At 44.1% G+C, this 6,747-nt stretch overlaps 1 pseudogene; it reads right to left on the bottom strand.

Moving 5' to 3' along the window:
- Positions 1-5,409: 5,409 nt before the first annotated feature.
- Positions 5,410-5,761, bottom strand: LOC101592859 (annotated as a pseudogene).
- Between the last annotated feature and the right edge of the window lie 986 nt (positions 5,762-6,747).

Genomic DNA, 6,747 nt, shown 5'->3' with positions numbered 1-6,747 from the left:
TCCTGGAGGATGTGCTCCACCAAAGCAAGGAAGTAAAACAAGGAAGAGGAAGAAAAATGAGCTTCAGAAAATGGGTCGTGGCTCTTTGGTCTTTGCGGCACAAGCGAGATGATGAAGGGAACGGCATCCTTTGGAAAGCGTCATAATAAGATGCACACGTTGTGCCGCCGCTGTGGCTCTAAGGCCTACCACCTTCAGAAGTCGACTTGTGGCAAATGTGGCTATCCCGCCAAGCGCAAGAGAAAGTATAGCTCGAGTGCAAAGGCTAAAAGGCAAAATACCACCGGTACTGGTCGAATAAATCACAAAAATTGTATATCACAGATTCAGGCATGAATTCCATGAAGGACCTACACCTAAACCCAGGAGAGCAGCTGCTGCAGCATGCAGTTCATCTTGAGAATTTCAGGAATCTAGGGCCAGCCAAATAGCTCAGTGGATTAAAGCGCTGGTAAGCAGGTACAGGGGCCAGAAGTTTGATCCCCGGGCCTGCTGTGTGCGCTGAAATAGCTATTGAGACTGGACATGGTGGCACACTCTTGTAATCTGAGCTCTTGGGAGGCTGTAAACAGGTGGGTCACTACAAATCTGATCTAGTAGTAAGACCCTGAACACCCTGTAGACCCTTCTCTATAAAAAAGAATTGAGTTGTCAGTATTATCAATATATGTACTAACTGACCTTGATGAATGAAACCATTATATACTGAACATATGTACTAATAAAAGTGAAAAGAATAGACAACTCTTTTTTTTTTTTTTTTTTTTTTGTGGAACCGGGGATTGAACTCAGGCCTTTCCGCTTGCCAGGGAAGTGCTTATTCCACTGAGCTATCTCCCTGGCCCCAACAACCTTTTAAAAGCCTGAAAGAATAGTTGCCTTTTAGGACAAATAGTGGAAATCCAGTTTTGAAAAAAAAAAAAAAAGATTGCCTTTAAGAAGGGGAAAAGGGTTGGCCAGATAGCTCAGCATATTTAAGCACCTGCCAGAGACCGGGGTTCGATCCCCAGTGTGCTGTGCTGGCCACCTCCCTGGGGCACACTGAGACAGCAATTGAGACTGGGCATGGTGGCATGTGCCTGTAATCCCAGTGCTTGCGAGGCTGAAAACAGGAGAATCACTATGAGTCCAATTTGTGTAGTGAGACCCTGTAGACCCTGTACTAAATACATTTTTGAAAAGGGGTGGTGGTGGTGGAATCAGAAGTGAAAAAAATCAGAATAGAGGGCAACTTTCTTTTTTGTTGTCTTATTTTTTTAAACAGGGTCTCAAAAAAAAAATTAAAAATAAATAACATGGGGGCCTGCCCACTAGCTCAGTTGTTTAAGTGCCTGCTTAAACAAAGCAGTCAGCCTCAGGGTGCTGTGGTTCCATACCCAGATACTCAGGCCGAACCAGACCTGTGCTGAAGGCAACCTGAGGCCACCAAAAATAAAATAAAATAAATAAATAAAAATTAGAATTAAAAAAGGGGTTTGCCAGTTAGCTCAGTTGCTTAAGTGCCTGCAAGGGCAAACCCAGTCAAGCTTGTGGGACCGCAGTTCGAGCCCCAGCTCCACATGTTACACCACACCCGCCCTTAAGGCAGCCTGAGCCAGGTGGGGGGCGGGGAGAAAAAGAAACAGGGTTTCACTATATAATTCAGGCTGGCCTTAAATTCACTATGTAGCACAAGCTGGCCTGGAATTTGGGGTGGATGATCCTCCCACCTCAGCCTCAAAAGTAATGGGTTTAGGGCCATTGAGATAACTCAGCGGAGTAAGTACCTGCTTAGGCAAGCACAGAGACCAGGGGTTGATCCCTGGCACCACATGCCAGCTGGCTGAGCCAGCCACCAAGATCGGGTATGGTGATGCATGCCTATAATCCCAGCACCAGGGAGGCTGAAAACAGGATAACTACAAATCTGAGCTGCATAGTGAGACCCTGTACCAAATACATTTTAAAAAAAAAAGTAATGGGATTGTAGGCATGCATTGCCATGCCCAGCTGAGGGCAACTGTTTAACCTGGTCCTATGCTTAGTTGATTTGTTTTTTATACTGGAAATTGAACTCAGGACCTTGTGCTTACCAGAAAAGTGCCATGTCACTGAGTTATATCCCCAGCCTGCTTAGTTGATTTTTAAAAAACTATGTACGAGGGGCCGGGGAGATGGCTCAGTAGGCTAAGCGCTTGGCTGGCAAACGCAGGGATCTGAGTTCAATCCCCGGTTCCGCCAAAAAAAAAAAAAAGAAAAAAAAATTAAAAACTATGTATGTGTATTATTGTACTTAAAAATGTTTGGGGACTGAGATGATAGCTCCATAGTGGAGCTCTTGCCTATCATGTATAAGGCCTTAGATTCAACCCCCAATACTGAAAAAAAGAAAAAGATTAAAAATGTTTAATTCTTTCTCCCATCTTTCCATGGTGTTATCATAATCATGCACATGAATGCCTGCCTGATGTTCTCAGGAGCACGCAAATGGCTCCTGAGATTAACTCTAGGAGCCAGGCATGATGGTTCATACCTGCAATCAACACTAGGCTTGGGAGGCTCAGGTAGAAAGATCATGTGTTTGTACCCAGCCTGGGCTATATAACAAGTTCAAATTATGACTGGACTACACTGTGAGATCTTGCCTCTATACAAACAAACAGGGGTCAGGGAGATAGCTCAGTAGAATAAGCACTTGCCTGGCAAGCACAAGGGCCTGAGTTCAATCCCTGGTTCCACCAAAAAAAATCAAGAAGACCCAGTGTGAGGACCTGGGGATGTGGTTCAGTCATACAGCTCTTGCCTTCCATGTGCAAAGCCCTAGGTTCAGTCCCTAATAACACAAAAAACATCTGGTGTGGTGGCACAAACCTGTAATCCCATCTAACTGGGAGGCTAAGGGGGGAAATCAAAATTCCTAAGCAAGTCAGAGCAATTTAGCAAGACCTTGCTTCGAGATAAATAGAAAATGTTGGAGATGAAACTCCAAGGTGGAGCACCAGGTTCTTATTAGGCTGTGTCCAAAGTCATTGTCTGGTTTCTGACTGTGACAATGAAACACTGTTGATCATACACTGATGATCATGGAGCCAGTTGTGGATTCAGGTACACAGTACTCACTCCTGGGGTTGATAAGCAATTCAAAGCTCTGGAAAAATGGCAGAAGACTCTTTTCCCTTGCACTAGTCTGCTCACATCATATTGACAAGATCAGCAGGCATCAGGGACCCAAAGAACCAAGATAAAAACATACAGGGGCAGAAATCCTGGAGCTGTTTTTCTAGTGTTGATATATATCTTGATGGACAAAAAATGTGTTTGAAGGCAAAAAAAAGAAAGAAGAAATTTCAGATAACTTGGATGTCCCTAGGGTAGCATTTGTTACTTTCGTGAATTTATCACCATTCTGGGTCTAGACATTAGCTCTGAAACCACAGTTGTTAGACCTACAAGCAGCAGCATCTCTATGGAACAGACATGCATTTACCAGGCTCATGAGACTGATATTTCAAATCAGACGCCAATACATTAATTTATAAGGGGAAGCAGGGATTTGAAGCAGACCAGATCTCCCTGTTCATGCCCTACCGGTGGGCAGAGCTACATGGGGAACAGAATAGTTTTCTGAGGGTTGCTTGATAATCCAGAGCATGAGGAGGGGATGAATTTGATGTCTTCAAAGAATGTTGCCTTCATCTCCCTGTTCTTAGGTCAGCATTTTGGCCCTAGAGTGTTCTGGTGGCTGTTGCTGGAGATTACCCTGGCAACCCTCCTTGATCTCTGACTTCTTCAGCTGTACAGACATCCTGACTACCACTTTTTCTTAGGTACATTAATTTTTTGTTTTAACATACAGGTCTCACTGTGTTGCCCAGACTGGCCTCCAACTCCTAGGCTGGGTTCAAGTGAAATTCCTACATCAATCTCCTGAATAGCTGGGATTATAAATGGGTCCAAGCCTGCCCAGCACTACATGAATCCCTTAGACTAGGCTCTAGTCTATACTGAGCCAGAGTTATGCTCACTTCCTCAGGCGAGCTGGCACATTTTTGTATTAATGCTTCAGAGATTTGTGTTTAGTCAAATAGGCAACACAGGGCCCAGGGAGATGGCTCAGTAGAATAAGCGCTTGCCTGGTAAGTGCAAAGGCCTGAGTTCAATCCCTGGTTCTGAAAAAAAAAGGCAACACAGTTACTAAGTACCCATAATATGCCAGGCTCTGGTCTAAGACGTGGGGTTATAGCAGTGACCAAGACTGACATTTGTCCTTGTTCATATTAAGCTTCCCATCTGCTCACTAAGATGGACATCAAACTATGCAAAGTCAAAGAGCAGCATAATTCTGAGAAGGCAACTTAGTTGCTTTTTTCCTATTTCTCAGTGTGAGGACACCTCATAGTTGCCCCCAGATTTCAGCTGTGACAATAAAACCATGGAAAGGGCTACTGAGGGGCTCCTGTCCAGAGAAAGCATAGAAACCAATTTTCTGCTTAAATTACCTGAGGTCTATTTCTTTCACTTGTCACCAAGAGCCTTGCTGTTATGGAAATCATCCCAGACATCTGTGGACCACAGAACAAGACACCAAAATGCAGTTCAACCCTCCCTCCATCTCTTGGCTGTAACTAAACTTGGAATTTGTTCTGTGCCTTCTGTTCAGTACAGAGCAGGGCAATACAGGCTGCCTCTGTAAAATCTGGTTGGGAGGGTCACTCAGTAAATGAGTTCACAAAAGAAGCAAGAGATGGCGGGAGGAGGAGGAACAAGCAGGGAAGGGGATATAAAAAGAATTAAGATGTGTTGTATCCATGTACCAGCTCCCTATGATGAATGTATTCAGTATGTACTGCAAACATGTACTGGTAGAAGTAAAAATTTAAGAACCAATTATCACCAGGCATGGTGGTGCATGCCTATAATTCCAGCATTAGGAGGCTGAGGCAGGAGTATTGCTGCAAATTTGAGCCTAACCTGGGCTACAAGTGAGTTCAGGGCAGCCTGAACTATACAGTGACCCTGTCTCAGAACAAAAACAAAAAAATGTATCCGTTATATACTGCACACACGTACTAGTAAAAGTAAGAAATCAATTATCTGCCAGAAGCTCTTGTAGGTGAAGAGATTATTATTTTTTACTACTAATCAACATTTTTAATGTAATGCACATATATCTTACAGTTTTTAGGTCAAATACATAAAGGTTTGTAACTGATTTACAGATAAAGCAATCACAGGTTGCAGTAGTAATGTTTTGTACGTGTGTGTGCATGCGTGCGTGCGTGTGTGTGTGTGTGTGTGTGTGTGTGTGTTTATACACACCGATCGGGGGAAAACTGCATCTTAGCAATTTTACAGTCCAACATTTTTTGATGTAATTTACATGCTCTTTTCTTCATGTTTTTCTGTACAAAATATATATTTTTTCCTTCTTCATTCTTGATGAGATTTTTCTGCAATAACTTTACATTCATACATTGCAAGTTGTCGACCAATGTTTCCCATTGCTATGCCTCCAGCAAAATATATACATGTAACCAGGAGTGAACATAGAGAAAATCTGGAGATGTATACTGATAAACACCGTTATAGACTAGCAGCTGAGTGACCACCATTGCCAAGAAAGCGATTCCTACTCCAAGGCCAAAATCACTTCTAGATCTATTGAAAGTCCACCATAGTCCAATGGAGAGTGCAGCCAGTGTGAGAGATAGTTGTATATTGTTATCAAAATCCATTTTGGCATGGCATGATTTATACCAACAAAGACAGCTACACACTGCATTACACTGGACCACTCTCTTTTAAATTTATGTGGTTCTCCTAGATGCCTGTCAATGCAGCAGAAATCCCCCTCCTCCGCCATCTTCTGGACCGGGCCCTGTCCCTTCCCCGCCTCTGCAAAGATCATTATGAAGCAAAAACCTCCTGTCTTCAGGGATGTCCCATATGCACCTTTGATCCAACAAATCTAAGACTGAGAAGTCATCTTCCCTTCCTTTTCTTCCAACCCCCACCTACATCAGCTCACACTTCCGTGTCCTCTGCTCTAACCACATCCAACTGCTTCCACCTCTCACTTTTGCCTGCAGCGAGAGTAGTTTGGTGTGTTCTTAAACCACAGAGTGGGAGGGAAAGAGACAGCAGGCAATCAGGCAGGGGCAGACAGACACCAGACCTTGATGCCAGGTGGATTCTCCATGTATTGGCTGCCATCCCAAGTTACTTTCCTGGGATCTAAATTTCAGACAGGTTGGATAGTGTCGTTTTTTTTCTCTTCAATCTGCGTAGATGACACAAAGGAATCATAGGTCATTCATCTTGGACAGAGATGCAGGAGAGTTTCAACCGACTACTCCCAAAAGCAGCAGCAAGGGTTTGCATGAAGTTCCAGGCTCCAGTACCCACTCTCTTTCTTCTACTAGAAAAACTCCTGGGGGCTACCGGTTGGCGACGGTGGGAGCTCCTTCGCCATGGCTGTGGGGCCGATATCCGAATGGAATCAGGATGCTACTGTGTACGTGGGGGGCCTTGACGAGAAGGTTAGTGAACCACTGCTGTGGGAACTCTTTCTCCAGGCCGGGCCGGTAGTCAACACCCATATGCCAAAGGACAGAGTTACTGGCCAGCACCAAGGCTATGGCTTTGTTGAATTCTTGAGTGAAGAAGATGCTGACTATGCCATTAAGATTATGAACATGATCAAACTCTATGGAAAGCCAGTAAGGGTGAACAAAGCATCAGCTCATAACAAAAACCTGGATGTAGGGG

This window comes from Octodon degus, unplaced genomic scaffold (assembly GCF_000260255.1).
Source record: "Octodon degus isolate 3935 unplaced genomic scaffold, OctDeg1.0 scaffold00130, whole genome shotgun sequence".
Taxonomy (NCBI): Eukaryota; Metazoa; Chordata; class Mammalia; order Rodentia; family Octodontidae; genus Octodon; species Octodon degus.
The sequence above is the reverse complement of the archived record's forward strand: the minus strand, read 5'-3'. Positions and strand labels throughout refer to the sequence as shown.